This window comes from Akebia trifoliata, chromosome 6, assembly GCF_017979445.1.
Source record: "Akebia trifoliata isolate Shusen 1 chromosome 6, ASM1797944v1, whole genome shotgun sequence".
Lineage (NCBI taxonomy): Eukaryota > Viridiplantae > Streptophyta > Magnoliopsida > Ranunculales > Lardizabalaceae > Akebia > Akebia trifoliata.
The window spans coordinates 25,532,146-25,552,682 of NC_141380.1; the positions used below are offsets into that span (position 1 = coordinate 25,532,146).

Here is a 20,537-nt window from a genome sequence, read left to right on the forward strand (position 1 = left end):
TTTTATAAACCATTTTTCTTCTTTAAAAATGGGTTGAAACTTGAATTTAGAAAAGAATTTGATTTCCATTTTGATTTAAATGGCCCAGCCCATCATGATTGTTGGGTCGAGATGGACTGAGTCATTATAAATTATTGCAACAAATGGATTCTTTATTGAGTCGGTGCACTCATTTTAATCAGGTAAAACAAAACTTAAATCTTTAAGGACAACCATACATTCTGATCTCATCATTCACATACATTCATCAATCACAAGGTCCCATTCAATAAACAACCCGGGAACACCCACGATAAGTTCGAGTCGTGACCTACAGGGGATGTTTCTAGACTTTAAGCTTACTACGTGCAATGCATTTTTATCTAGCCACCCTTACCCAAGTACACCTATATACCTCTCGAACGTACTCAATCAAACAGTACGTGGTGACTTGGTTTGATATACCGTATAGGGGACAATCTAAAACTTCAACTCACTTCTCTGAAGTCAAAAATAGCCAGTTTAATCCCCAGATCAGAGGTGGCACGCGATGCTTGAGTAAAGACACTCTTAAATCACCTCTTTTCTAGAATAGACGTAGTCTATCCTCCTAGTACCGTAATACATCGGAGCAGGATCTCACTTAGACACTGGTTTTGATCAAGAAGTGCCACTGATGTACTTGGATCATCTTTGATATGCCTATGGGTACAAGTCAAGAGTTGTAGCTTTCATAAATGGCTTGGCATCCTATGAGGGGATCGATCACGTACTAGTACTACATTGGCAAATGGGACATGCTACTGTGCGGCTTACAATAGATCAAAGGCTCAGGTCGCTCCAACCTGGGCGCATCAATATACCTTTCAGAGTCACCTGATCAGACGGTACTGATGCCCCAATTTTATATACCATAAGGTACGTAACTGGAGTTGTGATTTTCATGAATGACGTCGCATCTACGAAGAGATCGGGCCACGCACTAGTACCACGTTGGCTATATTGGGACATGCAAGTATGCAAAATATTAAACGTACTTGTGGTGTGTGCAATACAAGGTAAGGTGTGCCTGGGGCCTTTTTCAAACAAATGGGCCCATGAGTCCAATTAAACCATCAAAATATGGATATTAGAAAATGTGATCATACAACATAAATATCCAAAGCATCACGATCAAGATTAAGGCATGCACATCAAAATATATATCAATCAGGATCATGGCATATCCAATAGGCAATCAATCAAGGTAGTGTCCAAAAGAGAATGATGACCAACCAATTAAGATAGCACAAAGACAAGGGTCAGGTTCAAGGGTCATATGAGAAAACATATGTAAAAACTTTCGTTTTTAATAAAATTTTAAAATATGGGTTATAAATTTTGGATTGAGCTGATTTTTTGTAAGGATGATCTCTATGATGGGAAGATCATCCAAAAAAAAAATCAGCCCACTGAAACTTCTAACCTCATTAAAAGTGATTTAGAATGTGGACCGTCGATTTTTTACCAATTTTTATCACTAATTTGTAAATCACTTTTGATGGATTTAGAAGTTTCTGATTGAGCTAATTTTTTGTGAGGATGATCTTTTCATCATAGTGACCATCCTTGCAAAAAATCAGCTCAATCCAAAACCTCTAACTTTTATTTTGAAAAACGAAAATTTTTTCATATGTTTTCTCATATGGCCCTTGAACCACCCCCCAAGGACAATATCAATCATTAATCAATTACTGAGATAGGCACAAAAAAGCGATTTTTTTTTTTGTTTAGGATTTACCTAGCAGGCCTATCTAAAAATTCCTTTACTTTATGAAGTTTGTCACTCAACAAAACTAGGGTGAAAGCGAAGCTTTCACGACTAGTGCAATAGGACTTCAAATTTTGCAAAGTGTCAACTCGCCAATGTGCACCTCATTGATAATCCGATTTCATAGCTTTTTTAGATTTGATGAAAAAGAGTTTGGACTCAAAATAAAGTTTAATTTTAAAAGATAATACTTAGATCCAAGGTTTAAAATAGGCGGCTATGAAATCACATTAAAAAATAAAAAGAATTTGGTGACAAATAATTGTATTGAAGGAAGAAAGATTTTGTTTCTTAAATCATGTTCAACATGAGCTCGAAGACCCTTAGTAAAAATTAACTCCTACTAAGTTAGTGAGTCAATCATATTCACTTAGGGTCCATGAATTTTATTACAAATTTTTTTACCAAATTCAGAGTGTAGCCCGCGTAAAAAAAATTCCACATAAATCAATTAAAAAAAAACTGCACCCAGCTAATGTTATATCAGTAACACTTGGTATGGCAATATAATTTTTTTCCTTTTCTCTCATTCTCTCTATTTACATGCCATATCAGCAAGTTCCAGCATAATGAGCCCTAGATACTTTTAAAACTCAAAAGGAGAGGACTATTTTGACAAGTCCATATTAACTCGTAACAAACTGGTTATCCCTACCTATCTACTGTTGGAACGAACCCAATGATCTCTTATGTAGGTAACATATATCCCATTGCCAGTCCATCTTCTACATTTGAAAAAATTGACAAACATTCTGAAATAACCGGCAAATTCAATCCATTGGGAGTTAAATTTCTTAAATTAGTCTATATTACAAGGTATAAATGTCCATGTTTATTGTGTAGAATGAGAATTAAAGTTGATTAGCAATGATTATCCAGTCTAAGAAGAAAATTAGAGCAAAAGATAAGGTAAGAAGTCTAACCAGACCTCACGAGAATGGAAAAATGAAATCTTAAACCCCCACTAAAATAGGAGAAGATGATGGCAAAGATAATCAAATTGGGTTTCTTCTTCTTCTGACAAAGATTCGACTCTCGACTTTGCATCAATTTCTTTTTTTTTTTTTCACAGAGAGGGAGGGAGAGAGAAATCTTGAATTAAAAGAAAAATTAAAGTTTGCCATTCAAATCACCCTTCATTGCAATGCTTTAAAGCTTGTGCCAAATACAATGCTACTTTCAACTTCATCGCCCATTCACCTGTGTGAGATTTTTCTTCGAAATATTTCATGTTGAAGAAAAACTCAGCTCGTGGACGTCCCTTTAAACTTCTCCTCTTCAAGAAATTGGAGTAAAAGAAACACTAATTCTTTGTTTAAAGAAGACGTTTTTACCTAAAAACGAAACTCAATTCCGAAACCACAATCCAAAAACAATGAAAAAAACCAATTTGAAATTCTCTCCGATGCTCAAATCAAGAAGATCAACCAGAAAATAGAGAATTACAAGCAAGTACTCTAAGTTTTACACAAATTCCTGAAAAAAAATATGTTTTTTTTTTTTGTTGCTAAACCTGAATTTGAAACCCAAAGATGAAACAAACAATAAATCACAGAAACAGAGAGTGACCTTGGCTTGAAGTTTCTTGCTTTTTAGGGAGGAATTTAATAATCTCCTAAGGTTTCTACTTCCATCTTCGAAGAGTTAGAGAATAACGAGGGATAAAGGAGAGAGATAGAGAGAAAGAGAGTGAGAGAGAAAAGTGAGGAGACGTTCTCTCTGCTATCCTCTTGGTTGTTAAAAACCATTTGGGAAGAAGATAATAAAAGGAAAAAAAAACAAATTCTAACAGCACACCACCTTAAGAGTTCGACAATTAAAGACCGATTTCTACTATGGGCACACCACCCCTAAAACCGATTTGAAATGCTGGGTATACGCTGTTTGCTAACAGCAGCCCAAAATTTTTATTGCTGCTTGCTTGTTCTCAACGGGCAGCACAATTTGCCTATTTTTTTTAAAAAAAACTACACACATCTAAAAAAATAAAGAGAAAAAAAAAACATTGTCAACCGACCGATAAAACACGTATTTGAAAAACAAAACAAATTAAAAAAAAACCACATATATATATATATATATATATATACAAAAAAACATGGTCCAATAATTATTATCCCATCCTCAATAAAATTATCCTTTTGAAATTTAACGTTTATTTAGAATCACCCTAAGTGACTCACAATTGAACCAAAAAAATGATAATAATATGCAAAAGCAGAATATCTATAATCCAAACACACGATCATAAACAAGTAAACTAACAACTAAAAATAAAAAACAGTCTAGGTCGTTTTAGCAATGTTCCCATACTTGGGGTTTTTCAAGTCTGATCTTCAATGGTCCCCAGCGGAGTAGTCACTGAAAGCGCCCTCAATCTGCTGGGTACGCGGATCCACTTTTGACCTTTGAGGTTTGGGAGTCGCCACCTAGTTATTACGGTCTAAGAACCGAATATCAACTCAAAACAGATGAAAGAAAAAAACTAATCTACTACAAAAAATATTGAGTCCGGGGATTAAATTACGGGGTTGGAAGGTGTTAGGCACCAACCCCGCTCGGCAAACGCCGGTCTCTACTAATTCCCAAATAAGACTATATTGCTAAAAAGACCTAACCGTTAAAAAAATAAGAAATATATACATTTACGAAGACAACGGTCGTGTTCCCTCAGATCTGGTGGAATAGTTCTTCGTACAACACTCCTCGCTTCGTTCTATCACCGGATTTGCTTCACATCTCCAAGACGAGGTATTTTCTTCTTAGATCTGAATCTTCTGATTTTTTTTTTTAGATTTTCGATTGTTTTTTAAAAGCTTCTAGGTTTTTTGAGCTAAAGTTGGGGTATGAATGTTAGGTAAAGAGTTGGGACTTCAAAATTAGGGTTTATGGGAGGTTAGGGAAGCTTTTTGACCTACTTTTTCTAGGATTTATTTTTTTATACGAAAATAGGTTGTAGGAAACCTTATTTATAGATTTTTTAAGTGCTTGTTTTGATAGAATTAGTGTTTAATTAGAATTATTTCAAGAAGAGTCAGTGTTTAATTAGAATTGTTTTAAATAGAGTTATAGTTTAATTAGAATTGTTTTAAATAGAGTTATTGTTTCATTTGAATTCTATTAGGATTTTGACTTTTAGTCTTACCTGATTGACTTTAAGATTTTGACTTTAGTCTTACTTAATTGACTTTAAGATTTTGACTTTAGTCTTACTTGATTGAATTTAATTTTAATTAGGATTTCACTTTACATTAATTAATGTTTTAATTATTAATTTCAGAATTTTTAATTATTAAAATTGTAAAATTACCGCTTTGCTATCGAAGATGACTTTTTGCGTTTTAAGTCATTTTTGAATGTTTTAGGATGTTTTGAAATTGATTTTTCATAAGGAATTCAATGGGAATATTGGTTTGTGTCATTTATGAAATTTTTCGTGCGAAATGGTCGTGAACTTTATGATGGGCATTTTCGTAATTTTGTCAAATTTTGGGAAAATTGACGAAATGGTTTATTTAGTTTCGATTTGTTGTTTTATGTGTTTGAAAGGATTTTCCTAAGTATAATGTAGGCTTTAGGGATGTTTTGATATTAGGGTATTTTGATAATTTGATCATTTTTTTGTGATTTTTACCGTGAAGCTTCTTTTTGTCTGAAAAATGATGATTTCTATGTTTTTGGGGTCATATTTTCCTATCGTACCGTGGTTTCTAAGGTTTTGTTAGTTTGAGATACCTCATCTGAATTTCTGAAACATATCTAGTAACAAAATAAAGCATTGGAATAATCATCCATCATTGAAAATCGTTGCAATCGAGTTGACGAGTTGATTAATCAGGTGAATGCAAAAATGGGGTGTTTACAGTTATGACCCATGAGAAAGTATCTGTCTCCGATGAAGTTTTGGAAAGTACGATTTCTAATTATAATGTTAGAAATTAGAGTTCTATTCAATACTGGTTTTTCTAGATCATATAATTCTGCTGAAAGTTTGCATACTTGCTAGAGCTATTCTTCCTACTATTCATTATTCTAGTATAATATTTGGAGCGGACTAAACAACCAACCTTTCTCCTACCGCTTTCCACTTTCTATGCTATCATCCCATCCTCATCTTTACCCTCACCCTTCTTTTACAAATTTGATATTTATTATAATTTGGAACTACGAAGCTTTTGGAAGTGGGCAGAGTAGAAACTACTCAACTAATAGTAAGGGGATGAATGAATGAAACTAATTTGGAACTAGAGTGAAAAGGTGCACACTTAAAAAAAATAATAAGAAAAAAAGCTAACCGTGAATCAACTAGACTGCGTTTTGATAATTGATAGGTATGTTTTAACTGTAAGGATGGTTGTAAAACGTAAGAAGGCAAGTGCGATTTATAAGACTAGTAATGTAACTATATAGCAAGTGAAGGTATGGGTAATAACTAATACTATATATGGTTGAGTTGAGGAACTGGTGAAATTTGGAAAAGATATGGTACAATTTTGAAAGAGCATGTGGTATATAAAAGAAAAGAGATTTAGTAGAGTATAGGTTAGGAGGTGGGCCGATGTAAAATGTGGGAAAGAATAATCTTGTAACAATGTTGCATTAATAGTGACTTAATGGATTTATGAGAAAATAGATATAGGATTTACCCCCCGAGTAAGATTTTAAATTATAAAAGGTTATAATAGAGATTTTGAGGAAATATCACAACAAGTAGAAATGTAATATTGAATTGAATATAAAAATAGTGGTGTGTTTGCGGTAAGATTATGCATTAAAGAGTAATATTCATAGCAAGTATGAGTAAAACATAATAGATGGTGTAATTGATGAGAAAAATAAAGATAAAGAATAGAGAAAATGTGAGAGGATTGTTGTTGATAGACATTGGTAGAAAAGTGATACAAAGTGAATTCATTGTTATACAAATAGTAGAATAATTGGAGTATGAGTTTGAATTAGAGTGATCAATTAATGAATATGTTGGGTTGACGGAATAGGGAGACATAAGGTTATTATACTTGAAAATAGATGTTGTTTATTATACTTGTCGTGTTAGTGAAATCGCAACAAAGCTCGATAAGGTATGATTTTAATTTTGATGACAAAATTTTTATTAAGGGGGGAAGAATGTAAAATCCCGAGTTTTTTATTCGTATCTCGAGGAAAAATAAATAATTGAATTTTAAGAAAAATCTTGAAAGTGGGACTTACGGATAAAACTTTAGGATGTTTCTGATTATTTTTAATGGAATCTAACTTCACCATTGATTCAAAATGATCGAAAAACATATTTTAGCCTGTAAGCACGCTGAAATGCGAAAAATTACAAAATCCTTAATTACTGAGTCGGATCAAATCAGGCTAAAATAATGATTTTTTACTAGAGCAAGAGCAAGAATTTTTAAAATTCGATCATAGCATTGGGTTCATATCGAAAAATTATTGAACAAAGACTATTATTTGTCATTTTTTGAGCATAGAAAATCGAATTATCGTCAAAAATAAAAATGACGTCAATTTTAGGGGTCACCTCAGGGTAAAATTGTAAATTTTTGTTAAAAATAAAATTTGTAGAAATTGACCATACCATTAGATCTAGAATGAAAAATTAGATAAAATAGAATATCCATTTGTCAATTTTGGAGTCCGAACGGTCAAGTTATCGTCGATCGAAACAATAGGTAAAATACCAATTTCATCCCAAGATATATATAAATAAAATTTTAAAATTTTTCACTATTCACTTTCATTTTAAACGACCCAAAACCAGCCAACTCATTTTTAAAAAAAAATTATTTTTTCTTCAATTTTCAACCTCGGATTCGTCGCAAACCGCTTGTCGTCGACTTCTATCATAGGAGGAAGAAAGGTCTGCAGCCTCGACATCTACAAAACCCACCTAAGATCTCTTCGTTTCATCTTCTCTTTTACCCTATATCGTCAAAAATCAATTGTATATATATACAGGAGTTTCGAAACTTCGACTTCAGTATTTCGCCTATTTCAGGGTCAAACCGTCTTCCGCCGTAGAAGGGAGAAAGTACGACGACATTGAGATCTTCAAAATCACCAAGTCAGATTCAATAATTAACTATTTTGAAATTTGATCCATCTCGATTTTCACGCTGATCTCCTCGATTTTCTTGCACGTACTTCGATCCTTTTGTACAGAGATTGTAAGGAACTCTTAATTTCTATTAGTAATCGTAGATTGTGAAAATTATATTTAAGATTTTATTAAAATTTTGTGGTGAATTTTCAAAAATATAGAATTCAATTGGTTATTTCAAATTCACGCAAGAATTTGCAGATTTGATATGTTTAATTGTATTTTATAAAAAATTATAGGTGGGTAGGATATTTCAACGGGTTATTTCTTTTAGTTGGGTCTTGTACACAGCTCGGACCCTGTTTTGATCTAAATTTTGTATTTTTTCAATGTTATTGATAAAAATGAATTTCATAATTGAAAAAATGATTTAATATTCAATTAACTCATATTGAGTTGATGAATATAAGAAAGTGGATATTTTATGAAAACAGTAAAATGTCAGAATCACACCCGATGGGTGATGTCTGCATTTTAAATTGTTGTGTTGTCTGTAGGCTGGTGAACGGATATCCTGGGATAATATTACTGGTTGCATGTTTATTTACTTTCTGTTAGCTCGAGGCGATGTTTATTTTTCTATTTTGTTATTTATTTTGGGCCGGATGGCCACATTTGCATGGTAGGAAATAGGATATCCATTCTCAATCTTGTATCGTTAATTTCTTTTGTTTTCAAATGAAAATAATATATATAACTATTTTGTGAGCTGTTAAAGAGTCTGTAAATGCTTGAAGGGATAGTGCGTCATATCATCCGGAATAGTGTACTATCTTGGGATGTACGGTAGGGATCACCAAGCTCATAAGTGGTATGAGACACGTATAAGAGTGGAGTTACAACTGAAATCCGGGTTTATTCCTCTCTATCTTTACTAGTGAACTTGTAATGTAAATGTGGTTGTATACGAATGGTTTGTATATTTGGGAATCACATGCACGCCTTGATAGGTATAGACGAAGATAATTAGTCAGTGATCACTAACAATCTATAGTAGTCGAATGTTCTGATACATCGAAAAAAGACCCATTGCTTACGGTCACATCAAACGGCCAGCCTGAGCCGGATAAATGGTCCTGCAAGTGTGGTAAATAGCGACCAACCACAAAATAAAAAACTAATACTTTATTATGAAATATCATATCCCAATTGGGAGCGATCCAATCATGAATCCAACTCTCTAATTCTATTACTCCACCATTGTGTATTATGTATCTGTTGTCTTATTTTGACATATAACATAAAATGTATGTTTAATGTTTACATTTGATCAATTAGATTTGTATAAAAAAAAGATAATGTTATAGTGAGTATTACTGATTGATGTAATGTGAGTTTTAAAATGTTTAGTTGCTCATCCTTGGATATATGTACCAATTAATCGTATTTTCTTTTGTAAAATTTTGTAAATTTTAAAATGATTTAATATGCTTATTCGTTCATGTTAAAAAAGGTTATTAGTAGAAATTGTGATCTTCTTTACTGGGTAACCATTGTTACTCACTCTTTCATTCTCCATTTTTTTAGTTTCAGATCCGAAGCTTGGCGAGGCAGGTGTAGAAAACAAGTGAGAATCATCTGATAGGTCAAATAGATAGTCAGAGTCCGTCACATGGTGAGTATTGGGGTTATAGCCCTACTGGTGTCGATTTGTCCAAAAATATTATAGATTTTGTTCTGAGCGTTATGACTTTTGTTAGAATAAGGAATATTTGTATAATCCTGTATTCTGTTTATTCTTTCGCATTCTGATCTTTCGTACGTTATTAGATGTATATAGAGACTTTCTCTAGTATTATATTTTATATGTATATATGCAGGATTGTATGTCGTTTATTAGGTGTAGATTGAACGCCTTGGAATACTAACATAAACAGAAAAGACCATGCCAAAATTTTGAGATGCCACCTAGTACCTCGAGATCTGACATGGGATTTGTATTAGCGTTTGGCGAGGCGCCACACTTAAAGCTTTATCTAGTCCTTTATTTATAGAGAAACCGGATTAAGGTTTCTAGGGTTCGAGAAATTTTCATAACTACATGACTCCAAAATCCTAATTCAATGTGATGCTTTGGTAGCTGCCAAACTTATGTGCAAATCTTGAGGAATGATCTATCGCCACCATCACGCTGTGCCAAGAGGCCATTGTGCCACGATCCATGTGGGTCTAAGGGCCTGAATTTTGGTCTTTGATTTTGTTTCGAATTCTAGATTATAATAAAATCTTTGGATTTTTCTTATTCATCTGAAGACTTTGCAACTATTTCCTGTTATACGTAAATAACAACAATTAGGTTCGAATTATATTATTTATTTGAAATCACTAATAAATAAGAACTAACAATAAATTACATCTAATTAGTGGGTTTAGTGGATAATTTATTAGTAAAGTTTATGTAATTAGGACTCTAAAAATCACTTTCTAAATCCTGATCATACCCTAAATCTAAAATTTACTAGTCCTGAGCAAAAGTAAAGTAGAAAATTAAGTCTAGACCATTTTTGTAGGTTACACGACTGTATTTAGTAAATATAACAAGCCCTTAAACCCTTACGTTACCCCTAGTGGATGAGTTTGATTCGTGAGGGTTTATAATGAATATACCCACAAAATTCCAACACTTTAGGTAAATATCAAAATCAAAGTATGTAAGGTGAACATAACAATATTTCACAAATCAATCAAATGTCCCTTATGTTGGAGCAAAATTCTAAGTTTCCATTCCTCGATTTAGAAAATTTCAAAATAACTAAGTGCCTATGCAATTATTCTGATTTTAAAAGAAATATCTTTTTAGGAACAAGATTTCACCTCCAACTACTAAGAATAGTCGGTTCTACCTAAGTTCTAACTCAAAACTAAGTATCTTATTTGGACTTGTGAGAGGTGTGGATGTTTATTTTAATACCTCTAAGGGACTTTATCTATAATATTTCAGCTTACTCACGTTTTTACCATTGACGACTTTTACACTACTGAAACTACTTTATTTAGTTTCATTGGAGTCTTTTCTTTTTGTATTTTTTTAATTGCAATCTTTTTGTTTTGATTTGGCCTTTTTTATATTTTTACTTTTTTACACATCACTATTTTTCTCGTGTTCTTTTTCAAAAAACAGGTAGCCCTTTTCAAGGTATGTAGTCTAATCTAATGGTTTCTATCAAAGTCATACTAATCTCAATTTTTTTTTTCTTATAACCAGCTAACCAACGGACAAGGAATTCATAATTCACTAGATTAGATTTTCCTTAACACTTTAGACAAAAAAGAGGGTTAACTCTTATTCCATAAAATCCTATTATTTCAAGTGTTTAATTAGAAGTGAATTTTTCAAAGTAATTTTTTAATGATTTTCTTAATGAGAAATAACAAAAAAGAACTTATGATCAAAATTTAGGACATGAGCCTAAGATTTGAAATTCTTATGTAAACAGTATATACAAAGAATTTGAAGGAAATATTTTAAAAGTGTTAATACATATATATTTAAAATAAAGTAATAATGCAATTGTGAGCTAACCTAATATCCCAAACTTAAATGAAATATTGTCTTTAATATGCAAATAGTAAGGAAATGGATAAAAAGGGTTAGATCACACCTGATACGATTTGGACATTAATTGGCATTGATGTTACAACTTATGTACAAAGATTTAAAAGTTATAATAGATATATGATCAAATAGGTTTTTCAAAAAAGAAATCTTACCTAATAAAGATAAATAACCAAACTAAGAAAAACACTTCCTAATCTGAATTTGAAATGGGCTTTAGTGTGAGCATGTGCCAACCTCTCCTTTTGGTAGGTCAAGAGTTGTTGCTACTGCTCAATGATGATCCGTTGACCATCCTTAATTTTTGTGTATCGCTCGTTGACCTTTTCCAAGTATTTAAAAACTTTGGAGAAAGCAATGCGATGTCCTTTCTGAGGGACCTGGGCAAGTTAAGAGTCATCATCAAAATTAAGACTCGGGGTGCGTTCTGCTTCAGTCAGTGGTTCTTCAAATTCATCACCGCATGTCTGTATCAATGAGGGCTATCATACTCATCTCTGTGAAGAAGTTTCGGACCCTATAGACCCTGAACACATGTATTGAAGGCACTATTTCTAAAAAAAGATTATTTCTAAGAGAAAAATGGGCCAAAATAGACCTCATTTGCAAATATAACATATATTCAAATTCTCGTAGTTTATTTTGAAAAATCATATAAAATTTAATATTCATCTGATTTTGCCCATTTTAGAGAGATATTTTTGACCTCTATCTAACCACTATGATGAAATGTTCTAAAATTAATAATTTATCAAATGAAATTCAATTTATATCCGATCTATTCCAAGTTCAAAAATAAATAACAATCAAACATAACCTCAATCTATTATTTAAAAACGTTAATAAAATCAATCTAACATTCCTCTTGGATAATTCATCACATAGAATCTATGAATAAAATAAAAAATAATTAACTATAATACCTTATGTGTTATTAATGTTGCCACCATTTATTTATATAAAAATAAAAATAAAAATAAAAGAAATGTAAAATGATTTTTTTTAAATCTGACTAAGGCACCTTCTCGGGATAAGCATCTGATTTTTTTTTTAATAAACAATGAAAACCGAGGTCGAAGTGACGAAAATCTCCGTATAAAAATACGGCTGATTTTTGACTATACGGGGTGAAAAAGATGAGAAAACGGAAGGAACTTGGTTGGGTTATGTAGAGAATGAGGCTGCGGACGTTTCTCCCTTCTACGTCGGAAAGCGATTTGACCCCGAAACAGATGAAATCCAAGGTCAAAGTTTCGAAATTTCCGTATCCAAATACGGCTGATTTTTGACGATATCGGGTGAAATAGAAAGTGAAATGAAGAAAGGTTGGGTGGGTTTTGTAGAGAACGAAGCTGCGGACCTTTTTCTCTTCTACGGCGATCGTCGAAAATGGACCGTTTGCGAGAGATCTGAAGTGGAAAAATCGGAGGAAAAACAAATTTTTTTTTTTTTTCGCACTGTTTGGACGAGTGGGGAAGATGAGAGAAATTTTTTTTTTTTTTTAAATGTTATTTAAATAAAATGTGGGACGAATTCAGTATTTTGTCAATTGTTTCGATCGATGATAATTTGATCATCCGGATTCCAAAACTGACAAATGAATACTCTATTTCGCCTAATTTTTCATTTTGGATCTAATGGTATAGTCAATTTCTACAAATTATCTCTCCATCAAAAATTTACAATTTTGGCCTGACGTGACCCATGAACTTGATGTCGTTTTCGTTTTTGGCGATAATTCAACTTCCTGATCTCCAAAAATGACAAATAAATAGTCCATGTTGAATAATTTTTCGTTATGAACCCAATGGTATGATCGAATTTTAAAAATTATTGCTCTAAAAAAAATCACTTTTTTAGCCTGATCCGACCCGATAATCGAGGATTTTGCAACTTTTATATTCGGACTCGCATTTGAGCGTGCTTACAGGCTAAAATATGTTTTTCGATCATTTTGAATTTAATGGTGAGGTCAGATTCCATTAAAAATGATCAGAAACATCCTAAAATTTTACCCCTAAATCCCACTTCTAAGATTTTCTTAAAATTTCACTATTTATTTTTTCCTCGAAATACGAATTAAAAATTCGGGGTGTTACATTCTCCCCCCCTTAATAAAAATTTCGTCCTCGAAATTGAAATCATACCTTATTGAGCTTTGTCGCGATTCCACTAACACGACATATATAATAAACAACACTTATTTTCGATTACCATCTATTGTTAGTCCCAAACCAATCTGATTTATAACTCGTAGACTTATGTCTCCCATATTTTGTTAGCCCAATACATTTATTAATTAATCTCTATTTTAAACCCATACTCCAACTAATCCATTATTTGTATAATCCTAAGATAACAATCAATTTACATTGTATCACTTCCCCACCAATATCTATCAACCACAATCCTTTCACATTTTCTTTATTCTTCATCTTACTTCTCTCATTAATTACATCGTCTATTATGTTTTACTCATAATTGTTATGAATATTACTCCCCCATTGCATAGTCTTACTGCAACACACCACTGTCTGTATATTCGATTCAATATTACATTTCTACTTATAGCGATATTTCCTCAAAACCTCTGTCATAACCTTTATAATTTAAGATCTTACTCGAGGGGATAAATCATACATCTATTTTCTCACAATTCCATTAAGTCCTCATTAATGCAACATTTTCACAAGATTATTCTTTCTCACATTTTACATCGACCCACCTCCTTACTTATACTCTACTAAATCTTTTTAGGATGGATGTGGCACAGGTAGGTGGTAGTCGCTGCTTCTATGGAATCATTATCTTTATTTATAACGCTTTCGTTTCGAGGAGTGAAAAGGAGTCACGATCGGAGTCTCGAAGTGAGTGCTTGTCTGTAGAAAGAGTTGATCACGTAACGAGAACAATAATAATTAATTCTTTTACTGGAAAGCGATCGTGAAAAGAGAAAGCAAAAGAAGAGTTAGAATCGACACCGAGGATAGAAAGATAAAAGGAAAAAAGACGATCTATCTTTTCAAATGAGGAGAATCGATTCAAGAAGTTGTAAAGCAAGAGTTGCTTTATCTAATAGTTCAGTCGTTAGGCCTCCCAAAGTTAAGCCATCTTCAATCGAAAAGAGAGATACGCTACTTCTTGTGTTGATATTCGAAGAAGTAGCTCTTGATATGAAGGATATATAAGAAACACCTACTTATCTACTAGCGTAATATATGAGTAATTGACTAGACTATTGATATAAAGACTAACGTACCAGTTGAACATCACTTGTCTTTTCACACTTTACAATTATTCTAATACCTGTTTTGCAAGTTCTTAAATGATCTTCCAAAAATCTTATTCTTTCTTCGCAAGGCCTCTCAATGGTATAAATAATTTCAATACTTGACCTGTGTCAGTGGTTTCTAACTCTAGCAAGTGTGCAAACTCTTCACAGAATTATATGATCTAGAGGAGCTAGTGTTGAATATAACTCCACTTTTTAATATTATAATTAAAAATCATTACTTCCAAAATTTCGTCGGAGATAGGTACTTTCTCCTAGGTCATAGCTCTTACTTGCGCCTGTGATAGAGGACATTCTTTCTTGATATGTCCCACCTGATCAAACGCATAACAATGTCAATGATCTTGTCTTCATAGATCTCTGTGGAGTGGGTAGTTGGAAGACTAGGGTCTGTAGGCTCTGAACCTGCCTTGTTGATTCCTTTGGCCCTGTTGGCATCATTGGAGCTTCAACTGCTCTCTAACTCAGTGATGGGGAAACTCTACAACTTGATAGTGGAGGAGTTCTATATTACGGATACCTTGATTCGGAGGAGATTGGCCTTGAATACATCAACCTCTTGGTCATATTTGATTTGGGAGGAAAAGAAGTCTAAAGTCGACTAATTTGTCCTCTAGAGGTCTATAACTCCATATCTTCTCGTTTTATTCTTTAAGCTCGATTCATCGTATCTCTATAATTGCTAATCTCAATCATTGACCTCTTGGTCTTTAGGTAGGGTTATAATCTTCAAAAAAAATCTATGAGCCTTCTGCAAATCTGTCAGGATAAGCTCGGGCGCATATCGTGACAACCTAATGAATATCATATCTTAGTTTCTATAATTGATAGATTACCTTGCATTAATCTCAAAAACTCCTAGTGTTTGACTTCTTGAGAAGTCTCAAATATAAATCAATTAACAAATATCCTCTCGAATTCTACCCACTCAAACACTCCATCCCCCAATATATTCCTCTCAAACGTTACTAATGATTGGCATCCTCGTTCAACTGGAATGTAATCACCGTCACCCATTGATCTCTTGGGTATTACATGGTACTCAAAATCTTTCAGGTCTTTAAAATCCACTCATTAACCTCAATCGGATCGGAAGAGTCCCCAAATCTTGATAGACGTAATCGTTGAAAATTCTACTATCACATCCTTGGATTTACATGTCCTTTGGACTGGAGAATTCTATCATTCTTCAAAGGCACGACCTGTGGTAGTGGTCCTTGAGGTGGAGTAGTGTTTGTCTATTGCGAAGAAGTCCAGCTCTCCTTCATTTCTTGGATTTAGTAGTGTGCCTTGCAATCGTGGTAAGTCTTGTACCATCACTCACTTCCAATCGTTATTCTTGTCTGTTCGGGATGGCATGAATACGTTATCAACTTTATTAAAATATGGTGGTCTTATTGTCTTATACATTGGTTTGTCTAGCATCTTTCAGAGCCACACATCCTTAATCAACTAACGTTGACTCGAACATTGCTCTCCTTTATGTCCCAATTTGCCACATTCGTAATATATCATAACTCTTTCTTTCGATTGATTTAGTGGTATGTGTTATCGTTTCTTATAAAATTCTCCCATCCATCGAGTATGTATGTCTATCATCTCATTCCTCATGTATGGTTATTTTTCTTATGAATTTACTAGTTTCGTAATTGTTTATTGCTTATTAGAAACTAATTGTCTTCCTTCTATTTGGCTTCAAGGTGGTGGTTGTATTATTCATACTTTCCCCTTAGACTTGATATGAGACACAACCTTCTGTCCCATGAACGACATTAACTGTGCTATTAGGTTAGTGGTCGGGTCTAGAATCTGTCTCGTCTACATTGCGTTTCAGCCTTTGCCTCGTCCATTCCTCTCGCTTGTGTTTATCCGTAACAAGGCAATTATCAGAATACGGCCAAAATCGCTCTTACCAAACTATGAATTACCATCGTAGCTTGGAACTTAGTAATGGACTCCATTTTCATTACTAACAGAATAAACTTAGAATCCTATCTTAGGCTTACAAGGCTCTATAAACTTCTAGACACAGAAAAACTCATAATTCCAATACGGAATTATTAATGAGCTCGGATACCAAATTCCTAGTGACATTCTATGATTATCGCTTTAATAACTGTGGTATCAGTCAATTCCCCAAAACATAGTAGATCTGTATCCCATACGGATCTAATACTATGCTCTGATACCATCTGTGGCGCCCCCGCCGAACACTAACACAAATCCCCATGTCAGATTTCAAGGTACGAGGTGGCACCTCGAAATTTCGGCATGGTCTCCTCTGTTTATGTTAGCATTCCAAGGCGATTCAACCTGCACCTGATAAACGACATACAATCCTGCATATAACAAACAAAATATAATACTAGCGGAAGCCTATATACGTCTAATAATGTCCGATAGATCAGAGTGCGGAAGAAGAAAAATTATATACAGGATTATACAAAATTCCTCACTCTAACATAATTCCTAACACTCAAGATAGAATCCATAAGACTACCTGGAGAAACTGACACCACTAGGGGGTATAGCCCTAATACTTACCAGGTGACGGACTCTGGTTGTCTATCTGACCAACCAGATGATCCTCGCTCTTGTTCTACACTTGTTTCGCCAAGCTTCAGATCTGAAACTAAAAAAAATGGAGAAGGAAAGGGTGAGTAACAATGGTTACCCAGTAGGGAAACAAACAATTTCTGCCAATAACCCCTCCTAACATGAACGAATAAGCATACTGAATCATTTTAAAATAAACAAAGTTTTACAGAAGAAAACTACGATTAACTGGTACATATAGCCAGGGATGAGCAACTAAACATTTTAAAACTCACATTACATCGATCAGCAGTACTCACTATAACATTATCTTTTTATACAAATCTAATTGATCAAATGGAAACAATAAACATGCATTTCATTTTATATATCAAAATAAGCAACAGATACATAATACACAATGGTGGAGTATTGGAATTAGAGTGTTGGGATTCACGACTGGATCGCTCCCAGTCGGGACATGATGTTACAATTTCTCTATGACTTTTAGTTCCTGATTTTGTGGCCGGTCGCTGCACTTACCACGTTTGGTTGACCATTTATCCGGCTCAGGCTGGCCGTTTGACGTGACCGTAAGCAATGGGTCTCTTTTCGATGTGTCAGAACGTTCGACTACTATAGATTGTTAGTGATCACTGACTAATCATCTTCGTCTATGCCTATCAGGCGTACATGTGATTCCCAAATATACAAACCATTCGTATACGACCACCTTTACATTACAAGTTCACTGGTAAAGATAGAGAGGAATAAACCCGGATTCCAGTTGTGACTCCACTCTCATACGCGTCCCATACCACGTATGAGTTTGGTGGTCCCTACCGTACATCCCAGGATAGTACACCACTCCGGATGATATGATGCACTATCCCTTCAGGCATTCACAAACTCTTTAACAGCTCACAAAATAGCTACTTATATATATTATTTTCATTTGAAAACAAAAGAGAAATTAATAATACAAGGTTGAGAATAGATATCCAGTTTCCTACCATGCAAGTGTGGCCACCCGGCCTAAAATAAATAACATAACAGAGCGCCTCGCGCTAACAGAAAGTAAATAAACATGCAACCAGTAATATTATCCCTGGATATCCGTTCACCAACCTGCATACAACACAACAACGTAAAATGCAGACATCACCCCTCGGGTGTGACTCTGACATTTTACCGTTTCATACCCTTTTTCCCTTTTTTCGACTTTTACAGTTTTCAATCTCTTCATAAAATATCCATTTTCTGATATTCATCAACTCAATATGAGTTCATTGAATATTAAATCACATTTTTCAACTATAGAATTTATTTCTATCAATAATATGAAAAAAAATAAAATTCACAATATCAAAATACAATTCAAAACAGGGGTCCGAGCAGTGCGCAAGACCCAATTTATGGCAATAACCCGTTAAAATACCCTACCCACGTATAATTTATTAAAAATACAATTAAACATATCAAACATGAATTTCTGGCGTGAATTTTGAAATAACAAAATATTCTATATTTTAAAAATACATCCAAATTTTTCGATAAAATCCTAAATGCAATTTTCACAATCTAGATTACTAATAGAAATTGAGAGTTCCTTACAATCACTAGGCGACGGAATTGAAGCACGTGCGCGGAAATCGAGGCGAACGGCGCGGAAATCAAGACGGACCAAACTTCGAAGTGGCTGATTTTCGAAACCGGCCTGGTGGTTTTGAATATCTCGATGTGCTCGTCTCTTCTCCCTTCTACGGCGAAAGGTGGTTTGACCCCGAAATCGATGAAAACCGAGGTCGAAGTGACGAAAATCTCCGTATAAAAATACGGCTGATTTTTGACTATACGGGGTGAAAAAGACGAGAAAACGGAAGGAACTTGGTTGGGTTATGTAGAGAATGAGGCTGCGGACGTTTCTCCCTTCTGCGTCGGAAAGCGATTTGACCCCGAAACAGATGAAATCCAAGGTCAAAGTTTCGAAATTTCCGTATCCAAATACGGCTGATTTTTGACGATATCGGGTGAAATAGAAAGTGAAATGAAGAAAGGTTGGGTGGGTTTTGTAGAGAACGAAGCTGCGGACCTTTTTCTCTTCTGCGGCGATCGTCGAAAATGGACCGTTTGCGAGAGATCTGAAGTGGAAAAATCGGAGGAAAAACAAATTTTATTTTTTTTTTTTTTCGCACTGTTTGGACGAGTGGGGAAGATGAGAGAAATTTTTTTTTTTTTTTAAATGTTATTTAAATAAAATGTGGGACGAATTCGGTATTTTGTCAATTGTTTCGATCGATGATAATTTGATCATCCGGATTCCAAAACTGACAAATGAATACTCTATTTCGCCTAATTTTTCATTTCGGATCTAATGGTATAGTCAATTTCTACAAATTATCTCTCCATCAAAAATTTACATTTTTGGCCTGACGTGACTCATAAACTTGATGTCGTTTTCGTTTTTGGCGATAATTCAACTTCATGATCTCCAAAAATGACAAATAAATAGTCAATGTTGAATAATTTTTCGTTATGAACCAAATGGTATGATCGAATTTTAAAAATTATTGCTCTAAAAAAAATCACTTTTTTAGCCTGATCCGACCCGGTAATCGAGGATTTTGCAACTTTTATATTCGGACTCGCATTTGAGCGTGCTTACAGGCTAAAATATGTTTTTCGATCATTTTGAATTAATGGTGAGGTCAGATTCCATTAAAAATGATCAGAAACATCCTAAAATTTTACCCCTAAATCCCACTTTCAAGATTTTCTTAAAATTTCACTATTTATTTTTTCCTCGAGATACGAATTAAAAATTCGGGGTTTACATTCTCCCCCCCTAATAAAAATTTCGTCCTCGAATTGAAATCATACCTTATTGAGCTTTGTCGCGATTCCACTAACACGACATATATAATAAACAACACTTATTTTCGATTACCATCTTTGTTAGTCCCAAACCAATCTGATTTATAACTCGTAGACTTATGTCTCCCATATTTTGTTAGCCCAATACATTTATTAATTAATCTCTATTTTAAACCCATACTCCAACTAATCCATTATTTGTATAATCCTAAGATAACAATCAATTTACATTGTATCACTTCCCCACCAATATCTATCAACCACAATCCTTTCACATTTTCTTTATTCTTCATCTTTACTTCTCTCATTAATTGCATCGTCTATTATGTTTTACTCATAATTGTTATGAATATTACTCCCCCATTGCATAGTCTTACTGCAA

The 20,537-nt window shown here is 33.8% G+C and overlaps 1 long non-coding RNA gene across 1 annotated transcript; it reads right to left on the reverse strand.

The window, feature by feature from the left end:
• Window positions 1-17,127: 17,127 nt before the first annotated feature.
• On the reverse strand, window positions 17,128-19,468 carry LOC147400500 (uncharacterized). Its single transcript, XR_015179011.1, has 2 exons — window positions 18,896-19,468; window positions 17,128-17,378 (listed from the first exon to the last, which is right to left on the reverse strand). It is a non-coding gene; the product is annotated as an uncharacterized LOC147400500 (long non-coding RNA).
• Between the last annotated feature and the right edge of the window lie 1,069 nt (window positions 19,469-20,537).